This window comes from Capra hircus, chromosome 10 (assembly GCF_001704415.2).
Source record: "Capra hircus breed San Clemente chromosome 10, ASM170441v1, whole genome shotgun sequence".
NCBI lineage: Eukaryota > Metazoa > Chordata > Mammalia > Artiodactyla > Bovidae > Capra > Capra hircus.
In genome coordinates, this window is record NC_030817.1 from 95,876,074 (window position 1) to 95,901,045 (window position 24,972).

Sequence of the window (24,972 nt, forward strand, 5' to 3'; positions counted from 1 at the left end):
TAAGCCTGAGCTCCTACCCTCTTTTTCCTGTCTGTATCCCCAAGGGGTCTACGCACGTTTTAGGTGGTTGGTGTCTGTTTGACGAATGAATGAGTGAACTAATGAATTGCCTGAGATCAGTGGCAGGGCAGAGCAGCGCTGGAGGCTTGCTCCCCTCTCACTCCCAGTTCCTATGCCTTTTGTTGAGCTACTGCGTTGAGGAGCTTAACACTCCCCTCTGCACCCCCACCCCAGGATCCCAAGCGTCTCATGTGGATGTTCGTTACCCCACCCCCGCAGAGGACAAAAGGATGAAAGGTGGACCTGTCAGCCTCGGCTCCTCTTCCAGGTGGCCCCCAAGCTTGGATCACACCCAGCCTCCCTTCATCCATCCACCTCGCCTCTTCCTCACCACCCACTACCCGTAATCCAACGTGCATAGTTGTAAACTTGTTTCTTTAAATAAACAGTCTTGAGTTTCATACCAAATAGTCTTTTAAGAGGAGGAACGTCTCCAGGCCACCTCGTATTTAGCATACACTGAGCCACATATTTGCACAGAGAGAGTGTGTGTGGATATAGAGATCGCTTGATCGCTATAGATATCATTGCTCATCCAGATGGGAGCTATTTATGATGCTGAGTCACTCGCAGAGAATGCCACTGAGGGATTCCAGGCTGGGCTCTGAGCCCCAGCATCACAGACCTCGTGGCTCTTTGCCTCATCCTCAGTTTTCACAAATGAGAGAGACAGAGACAGAGTGGTCTCTCCCACCGCAGCTCAGGGACAGGAAGAGGCGTGCTGGCCGCAGTGCGTGCAGACTTTCTCATAACCAGGCCCTGTTCCCAATCCTTGTCCTCCATCCAGGACACCACAGCCCTTTCATCTCATCCAACTTCTTCATTGTATAGGAGCAGAACCTGGGAGCCAGAGAGGGAAGGGGCTCGCCCAGAGTCACACAGCAAGTCGGTAGTGGAGCTGGTCCCAGAGCTCAGATTGTCTGATTGCTGTCTGGTGCTCCCTTCCATCCCCCAGCAGCCTTCTCCAGTTGCTGTCCGAGGTCATGCCATTTCACAGGAGCTTCTCTGTAAATCCCTGAGCATCCCCTTTCGTGGGATCTTCCAAGAGGGGAACTGAGCCTGGCTTGTTTGGATACCCCCGTGCTTAATGCAGGGCCTATACACACTAGGGGTTCAATGCTAGTGTGCTGGGTGTTATATAAGACCAAACTCGGTGCCGATTCCTGGGGAATCCTAGTTCCCTGTTTGAAAAAGCACCCATTTATCTCCACCCTCTCTTTCTTGTCTCTAAGCCAGTTCTCTATCCATGCAAAAATAGACTCCCTCCCACTCACCACCCACCTCTGCCCAGTTCTATAATGAATCAATTTTATTAATAGGCTTTGGGATGAAAACTTGACAAAGGCTTTTTGTAAAAGTCACCCTTTATCTCCGTATATAGTTCACTTCTCAAAGCATTCTACTAAACTGGTCAGGTGGGATTTTGCCTCACATAAAATATTCATTAATCCACTCTTTCTCTCCATATAGAATGTGTTTGTTTAAGCATTCGGGGATCTCTATGCTTTATTATAGATTCTACTCAATTGTTCTAAGAGACCGTGGGATGAGACAGAAAGAGAATAGGTTTTGAAATTAGGACTGAGTTACATCCTAGCTGACCACTTAATGGTTCTGCATCCACACTGACTGCTGTGAGAATTAAATGGTATAATGGCTGTAAAGTACCTGGCACGTAAAATGCTCAATGCATGTTTGTGAATGAATAAATGATTGAATGAATTACTCAGGACTCTTATGAATAAACTATCCTACTCTGAAGTGTGAGAGGCCACTGACTCTGCAGTCTGAAGTCTTGAGGTCAGACAAGTCCAAGGGCAGTTTGAAAAGTCTTCTGGCGCCAACCGCAAGGATTAAGCTACTGGTCAGACTGTCTCCAAGCCAGAAAGGGACGTTCTTTCTGTGGCCCCTTTGGAAGGTATTCATTCCCTCAGGAAGTTTTGTGCTGAATCTACATTCAAAATAGAAAACTCCTTGAGAGTAAAGATTGTGTCTTGTTGTCAGATTCTAACTTTTCCCGAACAAGAGCTGGACTCAAGGTAGTAAGACAAAGAGATGTGCAATAAGTATGCAATGAAGTATGAGCATGCAGGAATTATGCGCTGGACTGAAAGGAGATCAATCCTAAAGGAAATCAACCCTGAATATTCATTGGAAGGACTGATGCTGAAGCTGAAGCTCCAGTACTTTGGCCACCTGATACAAAGAGCTGACTCAGTGGAAAAGCCCCTGATGCTGGGAAAGACTGAGGGCAGGAGAAGAAGGGGATAACAGAGGATGAGATGGCCGGATGGCATCACTGACTAAATGGACATGAGTTTGAGAAAATTCCAGGAGCTAGTGAAGGACAGGAAAGTCTGGTGTGCGGCAGTCCGTGAGATCACAAAGAGTTCAGACTGAGCGACTGACCAACAACAAGCGCATAGATTTGGGTTGAGTTGAGTAGAATTGACTTGAGTTGACTTGGCTTGAACTGACTTGTTTTGCATTTGTTAATGGACTCAAATTAAGGACTACCAAGGGAGAAGCTTCCTAGAACTTGAGCCTGACTTAGACATGGTCCCTCAGCACAGGGGAGACCCCAAGTGTGCTGTTCTGGGGACATTTGGAGCCTTCCAAAGATGGAGGCATTTCAGAGAGGACAGGGCCATTGCCAAAAAGTAGCAGCATTGGCTTGGTTGGGAGCACTGCAAGGCTGAATGTCCTTCAGGAATCTTTAAAACTTATTGGCACTCTGTGAGGATCTTTCCATATTTTAGGGCAACAGAGTCTTCTCTTCCTGGGAGACAGAGGACTTTGGGGGATATCCACTTCAATGGGAGGTGGACTCTAGCTTTGAGGGGCCAAATCAGCTCCACCATGAGGGGAGGAGGCCTGTGGCGGCCCACAGTTAGGCAGAGCCCCCATACTGCAGATGCTGGCAGAGTCATAAACTGGTCTTCCTGCTGGAGGGAAGGTTTGGGGTTCTTACCGAGTATGAGTCTAACTCGAGACTTCCATCCAGCAGTGGTTACTAGAGGGAGCAGAGATGCAGAGCATTAGTGAGTGATCAGACAAGGCTTCTGGCGTCCCAACGCTGACGCCAGCCAGCACTGCCGGGGTCCCCTCTGCTGGCTCCGTCTCAGTCACCACCCATCGCAGGATGTGACCAGGCATGTGAGGGAGAGGGAACGGAGGGGACGAATGGGATTCCGGTGAAGCGCGGCTGCCCCAGCCTTTCTTCTGCGCAGCTGTGTCTGTGAGTCCCTCTCCCACGCTGGCTTGAGAACCCATCAGAGGCACGGCGTCTGCACGCCTCAGTCCCCCATGCCGTCTAAGAACCTGGGCACAGGTTAGACGCCAGTGTTCAACGAATGAATAATGAGAGGAGAGTAAGGCTGGCAATGCCAGTGGGAGATTTCCGGAGGGGAAGATGGAAAATGTCAAGATTTCAAGATGGCAAAAGCCCAGGGTGAAGACGTCCAGCCAGAAAGGATAGCATAGATTCAAGAGTTGTCCCTCAGAGGTGTGGCCTATAGGGAAAATTGGACTAAGGAGAGTCAAGAAAGATGGTGCCGTGCAGGTTTAAAATAATGTTCCTCAGAGTACCAGGCTTCGGAGGCAGGCTCTCAGGGACCACCAGGGGATGAGTTTGAGCAAGGGAAATTCCCCCGACCCACCCTAGACCACACCATTCCAATTTTTAAAACCGCAATTTTATCTATTTTATACATTGGATTGGGCTCCCCAAGTGGTGCTAGTGGTAAAGAGAATCCAACTGCCAATGCAGGAGACATACGACGTGGGTTCGATCCCTGGGCCGGGATGATCCCCTGGAGGAGGGCATGGCAACCCACTCCAGTATTCTTGCCTGGAGAATCCCATGGACAGAGAAGCCTGGTGGGCTACAGACCCTGGGGTCGCAAAGCGTTGGACACGACTGAAGTGACTTCGCACACAAGTATATTGGGTTTCCACACATTTTCATTTTCAAAGGGTTCTTTGGATTGAAAAAAATCATTTGGAAAGCACCAATGTTGAAATAGTCTAGGCATCTGCGTTAGGCCGTCTGGATGCAAATCTCAGCCCCTAGACTTTCCGCCTATGGACGTGAGATGGGGCCCTTTCCACATTCTTGTCTGTAAACCGTCCTTCTTCCAAGGATGTGTGAGCATTAGCTAAGACTGTCGTATTTCCCGAAGGCTGCTGCACATGTGATTGATGGTGTGTGTGATGGTTTTAGGTGGTATAGGGATAAACATTTATTATTTTAATAGCTCACGATTGATGCATGTTAGAAAAATATAAGCAGCATATTAGGCTTCATGATTTATGAAAATAATGTAGCATTTCCTTTTAAAATAAAATTCTGTGCTTTTTGAAAGGCAAATCGATTTAAAGAAAAACACTAAGTAAATGAACAGCACTGATAACAGCAGATACACGAATGACTGAAAGGTGGAAAAATCTGAAATGATGTATATAAAACAACTACCATAGTGCCTGTCATTTAAGGTGGGCTCAACATGGTAAATTCTTATAACTTTCTGTACCTTGCTGGGGTGGCTCAGCTTAGAACCAAGCTCTCCACTCAGCCAAAGCAACTGTCCAGGCCTGGTCAGTCTGGAATCCAGTGTTTGATGGGCGTGGGGCAGGCAGCAGTGGTCAGTTTCAGGCAGGCAGCAGTGGTCAGGCCCCAGAGGGCAGCAGTGAGCAGGTCCTGGCAGTCAGCTGGCCACAGGATCTTGAAGCAGACAGAGGCTGCTGAGGCAGCATCCACAGGCGCCAACCACGAGTGGTCGATGAGATTGCTTGGAGAGTTATTCAGGCACAAGTCAAATACCCGCGGGAGAGAGTTACTTCCTTTTCAGCTGATTCCATCAAGGAGGAAGTCTCAGTTGGAGGGTAGCATCTCCTTGAGGCCTCTCTATTGCATGTTGATCTTCATTTCCAAGACAGAGACCCAGTCTTCAGCTACCAAGAGTATCTGGCTGAAAATGAATAACAATGTTGTCTTTTCCATGTATTTTTATTTTTACTATTACTTTCCACTTATAGAACACAATACAGATATTCTGTTTATGAGAAGGATCTCCTGTTCCCTTTTCAAGTACATGTTTTAAAGGTTAAAAAGGGAGTGTGTTACTTTTGTTCAGCATAAAGGTAATAAAAATACAATGCAGGATAGAGACATAGAAACAGATAAAGGCAGTCCTTGACCAAGAAAAAACCCAGCTTGGCAGAGGCACGGCCCCAGAGTCCAGGCAGGCCCACCAGCAGGATGTCTTCTGAGTCGGCCACAAGCTTTGGGGCAAGCGTTGTCCTGGGGACGGCAGAGGAGGCCACATCCTGAGAAGGAGTCAGATTTCTGGGCAGATGACCCTGAGCTGCCAGGCTGACCAGGGCAGAGGCCAGATAGTAGTCAGGACAGCTAGGGGTGACCCCAGAGGGTGGGCCTGGGAGGGATCCCAGTTCCTAGTGAGGCTGGGCCTGCAGAAGATGGCTCTGACAGAGGGGAGGAAGGAGCTGAGGATTGCACCAGCTCCACAGCCTGCACCAGCTAGGTGCTCAGGGGAAATCTGGTGTGAACCCAAGCCATTCATACCAGCCTTTGAGAGGGGCTGGGTATGAGTTAGGGTGTGTTGGTAGCAAGCAACAGAAATCAATCAGCCTCGCTCAGACAGAAGCAGGGATTATAAAGAGGGTATCAGATAGCTCCCAGAATCAAAGGCCAGGCTGGCTGTCATCCCCAGGAAAGGATAGGCGCTGGGGCAGACTAGGAGCTCGGGAGCAGGAACTGAAGTCATTTTTCCCTAAGTTCCCCTTCGGGTTGCATCGGCCACAACTGCTGTTTCCTCTTCGCCTCAGTCTTCACGTGATTCACAACTCCAGGAGGGGCACAAGCCAGCTGCTGTGTATCCCGTGTCCTCCTCTTGGCCAACAGAGAGCATGGCGGTTTGATTAGACTCACTCCAAGTTTGAACACCAAGGAAGGGGTTGTTCCCAAAAAGAAAATCTAAGGACTATTACTAAAAGGAGGAGGAATGGATTCTGGGCAGCCAAAATCCAGTGGCATGTGTCTTCTACAAGGGGTGTGTGTGCGGAGGTGCAGGCCTGCCTCTCTGGGACCATAAGGGGGCTTCTTTTCTCCCACCCTGGCTGGACCAGGGTTCCTGCCACTCTGGGGACATGGTCAGCCGAGGCAGGGCCTCTTGTGCTTCCCATGAGGAGCTCCTGGAGCCTCTGATGGTCTGGGAGAGGGAGGTGGCTGGACAAGCCTGGCTCGTGGTTCTTCAGACTTTTCATGGCTGAAAAGGATCTGCTGGGTGGACAAAGTCTAATGAGAATTGCTCACTCAGGGGTTGCAAACCCAACTGTCTGCTGGCTGGCAGGGAGCAAATGCATGAAGGTAACTGAGATGACCTGGCATAGCCGTGTCTGTCTAGAGGGGACGCCTCTGCCGGCTCCAGCCAGTTGTTGGAGCCGGATTCTTTTGCAGGTGGGGGCCCGAGCTGTGTCTTTACTGTGGTGCATGGGATCTTCACTGCAGCGTGAAGACGTTGCCTAGCTGCGTGTGCGGAGGCTTCTCACTGGCTGTGGAGCACTGGCTCCACAGCATGCGGGCTTCAGGGGTTGTGGCAGGCCAGCTTAGTTGCCCTGCACCATGTGGGATCTTACCTCTCCGACCAGGGATCGAACCCTCATCCCCTGCATTGGAAGGTGGATTCTTAGCTACTGGACCACCAGGGAAATCCCTTTATCCTGAGTTTTTAAAGTGAAGCCCCAAATCCAGAATTTTACGAGACTCCTCGTTTTTAAATATTATTAACATTTAAAATACTGTGCTGACCAAATGGTACAAGCCACCAGTTTGCAGCCGTCGGACTGACTTCTATTCACCCACTACGACCCAGCTGAGAAGGGACTTCCCCCTGGGAAGCCTTCCGTGACTTGTCCCTCCCTCCACCTTGCCCACCCTTTCTTCGGATTCCTTGTGGATGCCACATTTCTTCTTGTCACAGTACTGACACTCTGCATTATAAAAACTCATTTGTTTTCATCTGCTGCTTCGTCAAGGGTGAGGACACCCACCGTGTCTCTTGTCTCTTCCTAGCACGGTGCCTGACATATCCGAGGTGCTGTGGCATTGCTGAAGGGGGGCTGTGGGGACTGTGTTTGTCAAGGTGGCTAGGTTATTCAGTGGTAACAAATTAATCTCTGTGACTTAGTACAACAAAGGCTTGTTTCTCTCTCCTGTGAAGTCTGCTGTGGGGCCTGCAGCTCTCCAGGCAGCTTCTTTCCGAGCAGTGACTCGGGGAACCAGACTAGCTCCATCATCAGGGAGCAGGGGGAGAGCGCCATGGGAGAACTCACACCCACTCTTACAAGCCTCAGCCTAGAAGCGACACTGACCGCTCTCTTGACAGCCACTGGCCAGAAGGAGGCCCATGACCAGCCTCACTCTAAAGGCCTGGAAATATGGGTGGAAGGCAGCCAGGGCCCATCATTCACAGGAAACAATGGGACTCTTGAGGTCACCGCATGGAAACACCTCTTCATTTGTGACATCCAGAACAGTAGGAAAGAAGTAGGGAGAGATTTCATTAGCTTGAGCTTTTTTTCCCAGTCAGTAAACACTAGGAACTAGAAATCAAACTGATGGAAAGTAGAGGTCAAACACCAATGAGCAAACCATTTATAGTGAAATCCCATCTGGGCCCTTGGCATCTCATCTGAGGTCCATGACGGCCTGGGAATGATTGCTGCTGCTCAAAGGATCTCTCTTCTATGATCAAATGCTGGTGCATTCAGGGATCCTGACCCTTACTGCCACCCTTGGCCAGAAACTCAGCCAAGGGGGGGTTCAGTGGGCCCCCGGAAGCTCGGAGACACACATCATGCCTTCTACAGGCTGGGCACAATGCAATCGCGGATGTTTCCATGGAATGCAATCACAGGATGGTAGACATGCTCTAGAAAGAGGGCAAGCTTTGGGAGCCAGAAACACCTAGGTTCAAATTCTAACTCTTTCCTCATAAGTTAAATTCCAGGCAAGACTCTTCACTTCTCTGAACCTCAGCTTCATCGTCTTGGAAATGCAGATAATGGTAACACCTTCCTCCCAGAACAATTGTGCAAAGTCTATGAGGTAATACATGTAATGGGCCTAGTACACAGCAGTACCTCCATTGATATCATTTCGTTTTTCCCTCTGGGTTGAAAGGACTGAATCTAACCTATCAATAGCACTCCTGAGTGCAGCCATCGAGTTCCCATTTTCATGCCGCTGTTGATAAGAAGTTCACTGTATATCTGGCCCCCAACCACCAAGCATCCTGCTCCATTTTTTAACCTCTCCCATGGTATTTGTAATGAGAGGATCTGATGTCCCTGGGGACTGGGCTTTGAGGGAACGGTGCTTGGTCCAACTCTCCTCTCTAGATGACTGATCACTACCTCTGCCCCTAGGAGAAAGTAAGTGTAATGAGAATGAAGGAGGTGAGGGTTTCGGAGAAGGGGACTATGTGTCCATTTCCAGCTTACAGAGAGAGGACAGAGAAACTCATCACATGGGAGACAGGATCCCAGAGAAGAGAAAAATCTGGGAGACTGACACAGGACAGTGATGGGGGCCTAGCCTGGGAGTAAATGAGGGAAGCTACTAGGGCCCCAGCAGTTCAGAATAAGAATGAACATTTCTTTATTCATTTCACAAGCATTCGCTGTCCTCTGTGCCAGGCTCCATGCTGAGCACTGGAGTCATGAATCAGCCATAGGCCCTGATATTGGGGAAGAGCATGTGATAATAATACTAAACCCATATGATGGGAGTTGCTGAGATAAAGGGAAGTACGGGGACTGTGAGAGCTCAGAAGAGGGGCCCCAGGCTCACCTGGGGATGGGGGATTTAGGAAAGGACGAGGAAGTGGGCAAAAATGGGGATGCTAGGCAGAGGGCCAGCATAGGAAAAGACACAAAGATAAGAAACCTCCTGGCCTGTGAAAAGACCTACGCACTGTCCTGCTGCCTAAGGCGGGGAGCGATGATCGGGCGGCCGGAGCAGGCAGCAGAGGGCCTGGAATGACAGCGCAGAGCTGAGGCCCTGCCCCCGACTAGGAGGAGGCTTGGAAGGCGTGAGGCTTTGTGGGAAACGGTTACTGCAACACAGCCTGCATTCGTCACAGTGGTCATATCGTATATTTACAGCTCAATGGATGTTCACAAAACGAGCATACCCCTGTGACCGACCAAGAAACAGAAACTTAGAAGCAGCGCACAAAGCCTCCTTCACTCACCTTCCCAGACACCATCCCCCGCAAAGGAACCCCTGTCTCAGCTTCTCACCCCATTGAGCGGCTGGCTTGTGTTTGAACGTCCTGGAAATGACATCATGCAGCGTCTGTGTCTGACTTCTCTCTGGCAACGTCACGTCTCTCATGTTGCTGCAGCACGTCGCGTTCTTTCACAGTGTTCACTCTCATTGCTAAATTCTATTCCATTGTGCAACTGGGCCAAAATCTGCCCACTGCTCTCATGCCGAGCGGCATTCAGGCTGTGTTCACCTTGGGCTCTTATGAAAAGTTCTGCCGTGTAGATTCTTGTACGTGGCTTTGGATCAACATTTATGTACATTTCTGTTGCATTTATGCCAAGAAGTAGAGTCAACGCATTCTAGAGGATGCAGGTCCCCCTGGAGAACAAACATTTTTGTCCGAAATGGTAGTCCCAATTTACAGTCCCTGCTGTACTGCATGAACATTCCAGTGGCTCCATATTCTCACGGCCACTTGACATTTTCTTGAGTTTTTGATTTAAGCCTTTCTTGTGAGAATGCACTGATTGTAATTTGCACTTTCCTGATGACTAGTAAGGTTGAAAACCTATTTGTAGGCTTGCTGGCCATTTGACCATCGTCTTTGCTGAAGTACTTATTCAAGTCCTTGGGAGGGGAGAGACAAGGTCTACGCTGCATTTCAGAAAGTCGTCTTGGGTGGCCAAGTAGGACGATGGAGACGGTAGAAGTAGGTTCTCTGAAATTTCTGGCTGATAAATGGCATCTCACGTGGGTGCTGGACTTATCTACTTCCTCTGCTTCTTCAACTGCCTCCTTATCAACCTCTCACAGACGAGGTGACTGAGATAACAGGGGGGAATGACTTGCCCAAGGTTTCACAGTTGGGGCTGAAAGTGAAGCCCATAGATGGGAGCCTCAGACCCTCAATTCATTTCCTCATCAGTCTCAGACTAGAGTGGGACGTTGTGGAAGAAAAAAAAGAATAGAAAAAAAAAAAAAAAACAGAAAGAAAAGTAAAGAAACAACTACAAAGACACTTATCTCACTTATTTTACACCAGAGAAGGTTCTCTCCCTTTCCCCTCTTCCTCCTTCTCCCCAGAAGTCCAGCAGAGGTGCAGCCATCAGAAGCCGCCTGCCCACCAACCTCGATATTGCGTTGGACGCCCAGTGACGTGAAAGGAGGAGCGAGGCCCACCCAAGTCGGATCCCCGCCTTCCACCAGCCACTGTGGGCCCTAGACCTGTCACTGCTTCCCTGGGCCTTAATGCTCTCCGTCCGTTTCAATGCCGCCTTCCCCAGAGCCTGTGGAGGGAACCCAGCGAGCCAGCTCCCTGCCTGGCGTGAGGCAGCCCCAGTCTAGGTGACGCACGCCCATTGCCTCCCTTGAGCCCCCCAGGACTGGGGGCAGGGCCCCGCATCCTGCCCACTGCCCCGTTCTTTGACTCCTGCCTTCCTGAGTGGCAGAAGCAGCATCCTCTTGTCTCTGGCAGCCACAACAGGCCCCAGAGGCTCCTCACCGCTGGAGTGCAGGTGAGGCAGGAGCAGGAAGACAGCCCTCCCCTTTCACCAGGAGATCCATTTCCCCACAGCTGCCCACACGGGCTGACAGCCACACAATTAACCCCAGAAGGGCCTTTCTCTTCTCGAGGGCTCTCAGCTCTCAGCCCAGACACCTTTATTTTGGGAGCCTCGCTTTGTAAAGTGCTTTGTCAATGCCACCTCCAAGCAACCCTCCCACTCCTACCACACACACACACACACACACACACACACACACACCCCACAGTGCCATCCTGCCTGTCCTCCCATTCATTAATCCACTCAGCATCTTGTGAGCATCCCAAGCACTGTGCTAGGCATTGAGACACCCTCAAGGTCTCTGCATCATGGAGTTTACCCTTCAGGAAAGAGATGGATAATAAACAAGCAGATGGCTACTGTAAATAGGGTCATTTCGGATGAGAGCCGTGACACGGGGAGAGGGGAAGCTCTGATGGAGGGGGACAGGTGGGCAACCACTCAGTCCCAGAGCGGAGTGGGAGGGTCATAGGCCCAGTGCCTGCAAGGCTATGTCCTTCTCCGGTTTGGGTTCCAAACTCAACTCCTAGAGGGAAGGGTCACACCACAGCCACCACTGTGGGGAGGTCCCAAGACATTGTAGCAGAAGGTCATAGCTGCTGTTGACCCCTAACTGCTTTGGCCCCTCCTCTCCAACCAGCTCCTTCAAAGTCTGCCTACTCTGGGCCCTAGCGGCAGGGACAGGGTCCTGGGAATTCTTTCTTGATCCACCAGCTTTTCCCTACCCATCCCATAGGTTGAACCCTCCAATCCTACTGGATTCGGAGAAAACAGTCTTTTCTAGTTGGTTCCCCCAACATAGCACCAGAGGCAAGGCCAACTGAGCCCCAGTCAAGGCCAGCAGCCCCTCCTGTCTCCCCACGCCCAGGACTCTCTCCTTCTCAGACCCCCTCTTCTTCCTTCTTTTCGCCTTCTTGCTGACTCATTCTCTGTGTGTCTGTCTCTGTGTCTCATTCGGATCACCCCCCACCCCCGTCTCCCTGTCACTCTAATTCACATCCTAAATGTATGTCTTTTTCGGACATTAATTTACTTCAAATACTGATTTTTTTTTTTAATGCATTGAGCCCCTACTGGGTGCCAGGCATGGGGCAAGGAGCTTGGGTCTAATCAAAGATGAGTAAAGCCTGCACTTCCCTGGAATGGAGATGAGTCATGCACTTAAATAAGTGAGATGGGGAGACTGCAAATGACCCATGTGATAAAGGGGACACAGACAGGGGCTGAAGGGAATCAAGGAGAGGGGTTCCTGGGGGCTTCACGGAGGAGGTGACTTTTAGTCGGACAATGGAACATGCTCATGTCGTGGAACGTGGGCTGACTGCGGGGAGGAAGATTGCCTCCAATGGGCTAGCTGCTCAGTGCACTCCTCTCACGTGGAAGTCTTGCTCAGTGTCCTCCTTATTTAACCTCCAAGAAATCCTGAATAAAGCATGGACTTTGTGTCTGAAAGACCTGGGTCTGAGTCTCACTGACTCAACATTCTGAGCCTTCATTTCATCATCTGTAAACAGCCTCCTAGGGCTGTTGTGAAAATCAAATAAGACAAAGGATGTGAAAATGCTTTCCTACTGTTAATGAGGCTCTTTACCGTTAATGAGGGCTCTTCTGACTGCAAATGACCGAAATCCAGCTCAAAATGGCTTAAAGTAAAAAAGAAAAGTCTGACATGGCTTGTGTCAGGCACTCTTGGACCCAGAGACTTGAATGCTACCTCAAGCATCTCTTTCTGCAGCTCTTGGGTCTGCTCCCCGACACGTTGGCATCATTCTTAGGTGTGCATTCCCGCTCTGAGAGGCAGCCCAGCAACCACCTTCCACTAGCTGAGTCAATCCAGTGGGAATAGGGTACCAAATTCCTAAGGGGGGTTGAATCTCAGGGGCCTGATTCCTAGTCCATCCCTACAGCCAGGCCTGGGTCACACACACACCCTGGAGCTGGTGATGACCTGATCCTCCCACCCAACCCATGACTATGAGTGGGAAAGGGCTAGGTCCTCCCAAAGAGGCACTGTTACACTGTTATAAGTAGGGGTAATGGATATCCTGTTTTTTTACTTTAACAGGTTGTTGTTGTTATGACTTATGACTTATCCTAAGTCGTGTCCTTCTCTGTGACCCCATGGATTGAAGCACACCAGGCTTCCCTGTCCTTCACTATCTCCCAGAGTTTGCTCAAAGTCATGTCCATAGATTTGGTGCTGCCATCCAACCATCTCATTCTCTGTTGCCCTCTTCTTCTCCTGCCCTCAGTCTTTCCCAGAATCAGGGTCTTTTCCAATGAGTTGAGTCTTCGCATCAGTTCAGTTCAGTCGCTCAGTCATGTCTGACTCTTCGACCCCATGAATCACAGCACGCCAGGCCTCTCTGTCCATCACCAACTCCCAGAGTTCACTCAAACTCATGTCCATCGAGTCAGTGATGCCATCCAGCCATCTCATCCTCTGTTGCCCGCTTCTTCTCTTGCCCTCAGTCTTTCCCAGCATCAGGGTCTTTTCCAATGACTCGGGTCTTCGCATCAGGTGGCCAAAGGATTAGAGCTTCAGCTTCAGCATCAGTCCTTCAGTGAATATTCAGGGTTGATTCCATTTAGGATTGACTGGTTTGATCTCCTTGCTGTCCAAGGGACTCTCAAGAGTCTTTTCCAGCACAATTAGAAAGCCTCAATTCTTTGGCACTCAGCCTTCTTTATGGAGTAACAGGTACTGGGCGTCAATTCACTTGGGTGATGGAGACAAAGACACAGAGGAAAAGAAGATGCACTCCTTGTCTCAGGAAGATGTACTCTCAGGAAGATGTACTCTCAGGAAGATGTACTCTCAGGCCTCAGCCTAGTTGTCAGCACCTCCAAAATTCTTCTCGGAGCACTCAAGGCTGTATAGGGTACCATCACGACCACCACCCTCATGGTACAGCACCTTATGCTTCTGTTACCATCACACTCATGACGTTCTTTATAACTGTCTATTTCCTTGTCTGTTTCCTTCACAGTGTGGGGAAGAAAAGCACAGTGCCTGTCTTATGTGTTACGGTAGCCTTCGTGTTGACAAGTGCTAGACCCTTAGTAAGTAGTGGATGGACGGATGGATGATGGGTGGATGGAGGAGCGGTTGAATGTAGGGATGATGGATAGATGGTTAGAGGAGTGGATAATGGATGGGTGGCTGAAATGAATAAATGAATGAGTGGTTGGATGAATAGATGGGAGGCTGGGTGGGTGGAGGGAGGGATGGATGAAGATGGATGGAAGAATGAAGAGATGGCTGGCTGGCTGGATAGACGAATGGATGGTCTGGAAGAAAGCTAGTAGGACAAGTTTGGGATGTGCTAAGCATAGGCTGCTGGTGAGTACAGTGATGTCCCTTAAGCTGTTGACAGATGAACTTGGAATTCAGGAGGCAGGTCTTGGGTAGAAATAGAGATTTGAGAGCTATCAGCCTGGAGGCAATTGTGGAGGCCTTGAGAGTTGGTCCAGATCACCAGGGAGGGGGCAGGAGGGGTGAGGGATGCGTGCAAGGTCACGCCCATCACAGCAGTGACACTTGCTTTCAGAGCTGTGCTGTGTCTGCTTTCACTCCAAGGGAACCCAGCCACTCCTTGCCGGGGGCAGAGTTAACACCGCTCCCTTCTCCCCTCCCTCCCCCTCCTCAAACCACTCAGCCAGAAGGGAGCAGCTGCCTGGGAGGACAGAGAGACAGATTATGTAAACTGTGATTGCCACCCACAGGAGGAGGAGGAGAAGGAGAGTGAATAGGTATTGAAATGCGCTTTCAATAATGCATGTCCTCCTCCGCAGAGGCCCGGGGGCTTGGTGGAGGGGAGAAGAGCCTTAAAGGGACCAAGCCTCTGGTCCCTCGGGGCAGCCCACACACACCCCAGCCACACGGTCCTCTGTCCACAGCTGGAGGGTCCATGGACATCGGGGGTCCTCAGCCTTTCACCATCAAGGACACTTTTTTCCCCCTCTCCCGGTCCCAGGAGATTTGAGCTTTTAAAGATTCTGTTTCCCAAACACATTGCATTTAAGTCATGATTAATTCATTTTTCCCATTTTTTATTAATCAAAGACACTTAACTGCCAGTCAGAGCTTTGTTTAGCAAGAAGTAAGTCACAAGGATATCACTCCAACCCAAAAGTGAGAAATTTGACAACATTGTTAGCCAAACCCACCTTGCTGTTAGGAAAAAAAACCACCTTCTCTCCCCAACCCCCATTCATTACTGTTTTTGCAAAACAAGAGCTTCCTAGGTGGCTTGCTTTGGAAAACAGGAGCTTCCTAGGTGGCTTGCTGGGTAAAGAATCTGCTTGCAATGCAAGAGATGCTGGTTCCATCCCTGGGTTGGGAAGATCCCCTGAAGAAGGGCGTGGCAACACACTCCTGTATTCTTGCCTGGAGAATCTCCATAGACAGAGGAGCCTGGCAGGCTAAAATCCATGGGGTCGCAAAGAGTCGGACGCAACTGAAGCAGCCAGGCACACACCCACACGCAACTGGGGTACAGGGCTTCTGGGAAGCACGCCCACTTCACAGAGTAGAAAACTAAGACCCAGAAAGATGAATGGACTCGCCTGCAGTCTCAGAATCAGTGGGAACTGAAGGCTGAGGTCTGACCTCTCCAGCTTCAGTTGATTTAGAACTTGGCAGTGAGATAGGGATATGGAAGTCAGAGGATGGCAGGGGGCAAAGCCTGATAGCCAGCACCTTCACTGGAACCCTACTATGCACCTGGCCCAGGAGATACATTCTCCTACTTTGTTCTCACGCAATGGCCCTGAGAGGAGAGGTTCCTGCGCCTCGTGATGCATAGGAGGAAACTGGGCATCGAAGAAGCTCTGTGGGTTACATAATCCCCTTGGCTGGAAAGTGAAAGATCAGGATTCCAGCAGGTTCTCCCATTGACTGTGAAATTCATACTCACTCTCCCTCACCGGTCTAGCTGGGAGGAAACAAGGCAGCCACTCAGACTGGATCTCAAGCTCTGCCCACCTCTTACCACCCGTGTGATTTGGTTAATGATCCTATCTCTCTGAGCCTCCATTCTTTCACCTGGGGAGCTGGGGTAATATCTTGTTCCTTGAGTGATTGTGGAAGGTCAGAGGAGACAGCGGATGTTCAAGACTCCAGCACAGACCTTGGGGTACAGCGTTTGGAATTGGCTTCTCCTTTCCTTCTCCCCTTTATTTGTTAACAATCCAAACTGACAGAACTCAGCGTGAGAGAACTGATTGTTTATGTTTGGGGGCATTTCCTAGACTTGGGATAAGAAAAGTATTGCTCTGTTCTCCCTCCGTTATCAATTAAATGGACTGTCCTCCTCTGGCCCAGTAATTCTAAGACAAGAGCCAAGTGTGGGACGAGGCCCTGTCCCGCCAGCTTGAATGCCCTCCTGGCCATCACCATCTTGTGCCATGTCTGGTTTTGTTGGTATCAGGTCAAGATGTCATGGAAATTCCACACCTCACCCCCACCCTCCTGAAAACCCCATTTATTTCCCTAAGTGGAAATCTTAGCTCCCAGCAGCTGGAGAGGATGACCTGCCGTGGTTGTTGCCCTGGACAAAGGGGAGGTTGAGCAATTGACTCCCTGGTCCCTCCCACCCCGAAATGATTTTAAATAATGAAGTTCAATAGACATGGTAAGTAGGACAGAACACTGAGAACTGCTCTGATATATGCAGTATATCAGAGATTTAAGAGGCTCCTCCCAAGGCCAGCTGCGGGCTGGGTGCTGAGGACTGACGGGTGAGTGGGCCCTGGCTCTGCCCTCCAGGAGCGCCCAAACTAGAGGGAGAGATGGATGCAAAAACAAGCTAGGACCGCCAGGCAGTTTAGAGATTGTGCTAGAACTCTGTGCAGGGTGGGGAGCCCAGGGATAGGTGGGGCTGATTGGGCGGGGAGAGAAACATGGGGAAACTTCACAAAAGGTTGATGTTTATGCTGAACCTGTTTAGAAGGCAATTTCAGACAGTGGGACAGATGGAAAGACAGGGCTATGGGAGAACATTTTCAGGAGGAGTCTAGGTTGTATGAATGGAAGAGGGTGGGCAAAAGGAAGACTGTGTTGGGTTAGGTTAGATAGTGAAAGGTCTCCAATGCCATTGCCAGTGGTAATGGATTCTAGGCTTTGGCCATGGAAGCCACAGCACAGGAGTGTCTGTGATCAGACTAGCATTTTAGAAAGAGCTCTCTAATTGTAGAAAAAAGATTCACAAGGACAAAACTAGAGGCAGATGCTTTGAAACATGAGTGACAGTTAGTGTAAAAATCAGAGGGGCCTTGAACTAGGCTAGAGAGGTTTTGTGGAGGGTGAATGTATTGAATTTTATGGTTGGTTGGATGTGGGGATGAGAGGCAGCAAGAAATCCCTCAAGGCGGCACCTTGCTTTTTGGCTCCTACCTGCCCCTCTACTCTACCTGACCTACCAGCGTCCAGGCCGACTCAGGTTCCCAAGGAAGCTTGGAGAAGGATGACTTCCTATCAGCTATCTTCCAAAATTGAAGAGGAAGTTTAACTCTTGTACTCTCCTACTGGTCAACACACCCCCCAGTTGCAAGTGAAAGAAACTCGGTTGAAAGTAAACTTAGCAAAAACACAATTTATTGGCATATGTGGTGAGAAATTCAAAGGCTGATTGGCTTTCTCCCTAGCTGAATCAGGCAACTCGAAAGCTAAGAGCAGGTCTCAGCTTCTCAGGTCTTGGCTCTCCTTTCCTTTGGTGCTTGCTTCCTGTTCAGACAGCTTCGGGTCCCTGCAGTTCTAGACTTAGAGCCCGCTAGCTTAGCAACCCACCACAGAAGGAGGCTTCCCAACAGCTCCAACAGTATTTCCAGCGCTGAGCCTCATTGGCCTCTCATGGGTCACATGCCCATCCTCGAACCAATCACTGTAGCCCAGATGAATGGGCGGTGCTGATTGGCCAAACCCTGGCCATGCGCCATCTACTGGAGCTTCAGGCTGCCAGGCTCATTCTAGTCACTGCATGAAAAGAGACTGGGAGAGGAGCTGCTCCCCCAAAGGAAATGGGGGTGCCTTCCTATAAGAAAGGGAAATGGGTGCTTAGTATGCAAAACTACCAGCTCTTGACCTCCTTTCCATTGCAGCCTGGAGCTATACAGAAGGGCCACCATGCCGTCTGGAGTTTGGCATCTATATTAGATCTTGCGCTCAGGCTGCTCAATACATCTTTAAGGCCTAGAGCAAGGAGATGCGCTTTTGCACTTTCCAAGTAACGACCAACTGACACGATTCGTTCACATAGTCATCGGCCGTCTATGTGCCCTGGCCAGCTCCGGCTGCTGTGGGTGATGATGGAAAGACTCAGACTCTTCCCCAAGTAATTCACAGTCTATTTTAAGTATAGTTCTCTGATAATTTAGTAGAGTCAGATTTACCCTCCAAAAATTACATTTCACTGCATATTTTTTTCTGGCACTTGGATGCTTTTATTTACTTTTAGATTAACTGCCTCACATGAAAATCACAAATTGAAAAGGCCTTTAAAATTCCCTTTTTACTTCTGAGTCAATTTTGTCTTCACTAATAAAAAAAAATCTGGTTGTTATTGCATTTATTGAACATTCTCACTGAGGCAGCCTCTGGTGTTTTCATGATTTATTCTTTGGAAATCTGGATGTGACAAGGTGTGGTGGTCTCTCTGTAGACTAAGAGGGTAAAGATCTGTTAGATCAGGGGAAAACTGGAGACCAGACAACCCAATACTGGTGGCATGTGATGCCTATTGTCAAATATCTACCTGTGGAAGCAAAGCAATGTTGATCTTCAGAGCAGAGGTTCAAGTGATTGGGGAAAAAATTTTAGCTCAGTGTGAATGAGAAATATCTAAAGGACAGAGCTATCACAAAATGAATAAGCTTCTATATAAGGTGGTAGTGAGCTCCTCACCCCTGGAGGGATGTAAGCAGAAACTTTTGGATAGGAAGTTGTACCAAAAGATTCAAACTCTTCCAACTGGGAGATTCCTGAACCATGGGTTGAGTTCTACCTCAGTCATTGTCTTACAATGTGGCCTTGGGTGAGGTCCTGCCCCTCTCTGAGCCTCAGTGATCTAGGTAACTCTATCTTCTTCATCATCTAAATGTCTTGCCTCAGGTATTCAAACATGTCTGTGTATACTCAGGCAACTTCTATCCTATGTATGTCCCAAGGCTCCTAGTGCCTGAGAAAAGCAGGCCAGCAGACCTACAGGTGTGGAGCACCTTCTGTTTGTAGAGACGCTGTGATTCATAGCCAGGGGGACAGGCAGGTCTGTGGAGGGAAAGCAGCCCCTGGGGCAGAATGTATCCCACTCACATGACTTGGCCTCCAGCATGCATCATCTCTCTTACCCAGGATGGGCCCTCCACCCACAGATCATCTTGGGAATTGGCCTCGTCCCTCCAGGTCAGGCAAAGGGCAGAAGAGGCTGGTGCAGAAACCAGTGTCATGGAGACAGAACGTTCCTCCTTCGTTTTCATGAGTGGTCGTAGGCTTCTCTTGCTTTTCTCACTTCTCTTCTTCTCCCTGCAAGGAGGCGTCCCCCATTTCTTGGAGATCTGAAGCTCAGAGAAGCTGCTGATTGTCAGAGATCAGCCAGCAAATAAGCAGTGGAGAGGGCCCTGGAGGAGGGCCACATGCCTTGCCCTGTGCTCCCTTCCCAAGGATGCTCACCAGCTCACCTGCCAGAAGGAAGCATCAGTTCCTCCTAGGAAAGTGCCTCTGTGCCAGGATAGTGGGTGAGAGAGACCAGCACCTCAAGGCCCTCTGTCAGTGTTTGCCAAAGCATTAGGAGGACCAGGTGGGCCTGGAGCAACATCTGCCCTCTGAATTCTGCTAGGCCTTCTGGAATGGCTGTTGCCCTCTCTGGACTGACCTAGTCCCTTCAACACTAAGGTCTAGGATTCCACCGTCCAAAGTCTCCTCACTCCCAGGTCTCCATCTGGATGGGGATGATGTCTTCTGGCCACATACAGGCTGACAGTATTTTCCATGGCCTGTCGACCCAGAAATGACCCTGAGACAGGGACAAAGAGGTCCGCCAGTACAGATGAAAAAACGAGAGGATGCGTCTTGTGCCCAAGCACACACAGTCAGGAGGTACAGAGCTGGGGATGAGGCCCAGACCCTTAACTCTGATGGTGACTGCCCAGAACCCACAGAGACAGAGCTCAGGGCCTCAGTGAGGGGAGCAAGGCAGGGTGGCATGCAAGGGGAGCGGATGGGACCTATATTCTGTGGTTTAATTTTCACAATTCATGGGAGAGAGATGATTTGTACCGTTTTTCAGGTGAAAACACTGATGCTCGGAGATGTTAAGAGATTCCAGGTCACAGCCAGGGAGTGGCAGAACCCAGGTGTAAACCACTATGTCACACCACCCCCAGGAGGTGCGGAAAGCCCCCACCCCGGGTTGCTGAGCCAGTGGCCTTCCTCCAGGAGAGACAGGTTTAGTGGTGAAACACACCCCAGCACTCACCGTCAGATACACTCAGCCTCTGCCTCTTGGCCCCAGCCCATAGCCACGACCAGGGAGGCTGGGCAGGTGTGCTGGAGGTCTCTCTGGGGTACTTTGCACACAGCAACACAGACAGCAAGGAACAAGTAAAATCCAGTCTCTGGAGTCTTTATTCCCCAGGGCTTTCCTGGAAACAGCAGGAAGCTATTTTAAAAAGGTGCATCCGTAGGCAGTTACCTGGGAGATGGGTCCCCTACCCAGTCTTCACCCCTGTTGGTGGGAAGCGACGCTTATCCTGCTCATTGCTCAGCCCAGAGGGCCACAGGGCCCCCACCTGGCCCAGGCCTGGGAGAGAGGGCAGGGGCACATGTCACGTGCCAGGGGAAGGGCCGCGTGTCCATTCAAAGCATCCCCACCCTGCCAGCTGGAAGGGGCGTCCGATTCCTCAAAGGCAGTGTGTGTGTGCTTGTGCGCCAACACTCATGGGTATCAATGAGACTTTCATCTGTTGAGTACTGTAAAGTGGAGTCTTGTGTATCTGGGGGTGGTGTGTGTCCACGGCAGCCCGAGTATCTCTGTGTCTCGCGCAAGTGTGACGTGCAAGTGGGTGTCTCTGTGTTTCTGAAGGTCAGTATGTTGATATGAATCTATGTGTGTGTGTGCGAGCACACGTGTGTGTGTGTGGGTAAGCTCTATCTGTTTATTTCTTGTGTGTAGGTGTGTATACACATGAATGTTTATGTGTGTCTGTCAGTCTCCAGGAAGCCCAGAAGGTAAACGTATGCAATTTTAGATGCTGGAGGAACATAAGCTATCTCTTGAGCTCAGCCCCTGCTATCTCCACGGCTTAAGTCGCAGAAGGAGAATTCAAAGCACAGAGAAGGAAAGGGATTTGCCTGACATCAGGCAGCAGAAGAGAGGACTGGAATCCGGTTCCCTCCCTCCCCGTTAAAGCCTGTCTACCCAATCACACCATACAAGCTGCATTTCCAAGGTCAACAGCTGCTCCCATGCAAGTAATGGTCAGTTGAGCCCTCCATCCCCACTGGGCTTTGAACTGGTGACTAAGAAGGGAGAGGTGTCCAGGGCAGAAGCACATCTGTTCTGGGCTCCGCGCAGAACATTCATGAGTATAACACAGCCTTGATTCAGGGAAAGAGCGTGAGCTGAGCTAACTGGCTACTGAACCCTGGGGCCACAGAGATCCTGAGAGAAGCTCGATGGTGCCTGCCCCAAGGAGGCTGCAGGAGGTCAGGCAGGTAAACCAAAAACTGTGACCTGAGGGTAAAAGCGCCTGCTTTTCTGCACAGAGGCCGGGGCACGTGAGCCTGCCCAGAAGGTTGAGCAAAGCTAGTGAGGAGGTGACATCTGAGTTTGGACTGAAGAGAGGCAATGTGGCATGTCAGTAAGTACTCAGACACTGAAGAGAAAGGGCATTCCAAGCCTGGGGCCCAGCCTACAAAAAGGGGTCTTCTTCACATCCTCACACTTTATTCTGTCTATCACGGATAGATTACCCAAGTGGTGCTAGTGGTAAAGAATCTGCCTGCCAATGCAGGAGATGCAAGGGCCGTGGGTTCAATCCCTGGAGAAGGAAACGGCAACCCACTCCGGTATTCTTGCTTGGGAAATCCCATGGACAGAGAAGCCTGGTGGGTGCAATCTATGGGGTTGCAAAAGAGTCAGACAGCTGAGCACACACTGCTACTGAGTGCCCTAGAGGAGCCGGATCCAGCTCCCTCCTGATCTACCCTCGCCCTCTGGTTAGTCTGCCCTCCACCCCTGTCTCCTGGGCTCCTGTGTCTCCACCACACAGAACCTACTCTCCTTCAGCAAACGCGTCCTGGGCCCCGAATAGGTGCCTGGCCCTGAGAGTGAAGCAGGAGCTAGAGACGGGACTTGAGCGCAGTCCCAGACTCTGAGCAGGAGGCCCGGCCCGCCGGCGGCATCTCCTTTTTCCTACGTGCCTGGCCCTGTGCTCAGCGCCACGAGGGATGAGAGGACCATGGGGGAGACGAAGGAAGCTTAGTGAGCACCGTGCCGTGCCAGGCCTGAGTCCCCACGACAGCACAGAAACTTAAGTCCTGATGGCCCCATTTCTGGAAAAGAAAGTTGAGGCTCGGGGAGATGAACTGACTTATTTGAGATTGAGCACAATGTGCAGAGGCGAGCCAGGTCTGGGGAACTCTGGAGTCTGGGTTCTTTCCGCCAGGCCCAGCTGGCTGTCTGCACGACTGAGAACATAGGCTTTGGAAACTGCTGCTTCTGCTGTTCTTTTGTCTGTACCCGTCTCTTCCCTGAGTCCTCTAAGCTTTCAGCTACGCTCCTTTTGGAAATGCCAGTCAAGTCAGTAGCAGGGCCTAGGCAATAGGGGGCTTCTTTGCCCTTGGGTTCAAAGAAAATGGGATCAAACGTCCACCTTTAAGGAGCCAACGTGGGCCCAGAAGATTTGAGGTCAGAGTACATGGGGAGGCCTCAGGGGACACGGCTGGACCTCCCAGTTTTCCATGCCTTCTATAAATAAGGAAGCATCCCTGCCCAGAACCCTTCACTACTCAGACTAAGAAAGGCAGTGCACACAGAGAGGACCCAGCAAGGCCACGCATGTGAGACTCTCAGCATTCTGCTTGCTGGGAGTAAGCTCTCCACAACATTAGCTAAGAAGAAAGTGACTAGCCCACATCGCGTGTCAGCCATAGCATTTTGTAGGTTTTCAAAATCTTATTTATGACTGAATCTTCACAATCTGCCCCCCTGTGATTAGGAAAGGCCACCTCGATTCACAGATGACAAGCACTGTCTCTGTGGAAATGAACAAACCATGGCCCTCACCCTCAAAGAATCATAGTCAAGAAACACAAACACACAGGGGGCCTCTAGGGCACTCAGTAGCAGAGTGTGCTAAGTTGTCTGACCCTTTTGCAACCCCACGGATTGTAGCCCACCAGGCTTCTCTGTCCATGGGATTTCCCAAGCAAGAGTGGGTTGCCGTTTCCTTCTCCAGGGATTGAACCCACGGCTCTTGCATCTCCTGGGTTGGCAGGCAGATTCTTTACCACTAGCACCACTCGGGTTTACCCAGGTGATGATTGAGGGTACTCGTGGCTGTGATAGAAAGAAGCATGGAGAGGGAAGATAGGGGCACATGAAGGACTCCTTCCCAACAGGGAGAACCAGGGAAGGCTTCCTGGAGGAGGAGACCTCTAAACTGAGACCCGAGGGTGAGTCAAAGTTAAGCAGGAAAATATGAGTAAGAAGGAATGGTAAGCAATAGAACAAAGCTTCTAGTCCAAAGCCCAGGTTCTACCCACTCCAAGAAGTCTTAATTCAACAGTCCTCAGATGGGTGTGGTCTGAAAGCTTTGGCAACAAGAGTCTGAGGCAGGGAAGGGAGACCAGAGAAGGGATAGTAGATCTCATCTCCAGAGTCAGCTGGTCCCCAGACTGGAGAGGACTCTCTTTAGCCCTTCCTGTCATAACCGGCCCCTTTTTGGAAACCCCACCCAGGCCCTGGGCTGAGCTGCTGCCAGCCTCCCGCTGCCTGTTCCAGTTCTCCCGCATCACATCTCCTTTCCTGGTGAGCTGTGAACTTCTCACACCTGGAAGCGCAGGCTTCTGCAGGATACCTGCTCCAGCCCCCATCACAAACCAGTGCTCCTTCCTGGAGCACCGCCCCTCCAGCTGGCCACAGTTTCAACACAAGATTTCACTTCGGGGTGAATCCTACGATATTCTCCAAACCAATAGCATCTTGGTATGTAGTGGAGATGGAGGGGAAACCACTAGACCTACAGACAGGAAGACTCACCTTTGAAAGGTAGTTTTGCCACTTACACAGCTTGGAAAGTCATCACGTGGCTCTGGGCCTCAGTGTCCACACAAATATAAACTCAGACAATAACACCAGCTGCACAGAATTCTGTGAAGAGTCAGATGAGATGATGTGTGTGAAAACTGCTCATAGACTGTTCAGAGGTATGCGTATATAGGGGCTTCCCAGGTGGCTCAGTGGTAAAGAATCCACCTGCCAGTTCAGGAGGCGCACGTTAGATCCCTGGGTCAGGAAGATCCCCTGGAAGAGGAAGTGGCACGCCACTCCAGTATTCTTGCCTGAGAAATCCCACGGACAGAGGAGCCTGGTGGGCTACAGTCCCTGGGGTCACAGAGAGTCGGACACGACTTAGTGACTGAGCGTGGGCACATGCGCGTGTGGGTGTTGTTATTGCTGTGACTGTGGGCATGAATAGTGATAAATGCTCACTCACTCAACAAGCATTCATCCAGGACCCATGTGCCAGCCGCTGTGCTCAGCGCTGGCATCCCACATGAACTTAGTAGATGCAGGGTCTGCCCTCACAGACTTCACCATCTGGGACAGAGATAGCCATAGACAAGTTCAATATAACATGATTTGTGCTTGGTTGTGAAGAGGCACAGGGGTTAAGGATAGCCAGGAGAGTCAGCCAGCTCAGCCTGGGAAGTAAAAAAAAAAACTTTGCCAAAGCAAGATCCCAGTGGTATAAGCTAGGGCAGGGTCAGGGAAGAGAGTTACAGACAGAGGCAACAACATGGGCAAAGACCAGAAGGGAGGACCAAGGGGTCAGTTT

The 24,972-nt window shown here is 50.4% G+C and overlaps 1 protein-coding gene across 1 annotated transcript in view; it reads left to right on the forward strand.

Moving 5' to 3' along the window:
• CPLX2 (complexin 2) overlaps positions 1–24,972 on the forward strand; it is an 89,224-nt gene that overhangs the window by 12,703 nt on the left and 51,549 nt on the right. The window lies entirely within an intron of this gene.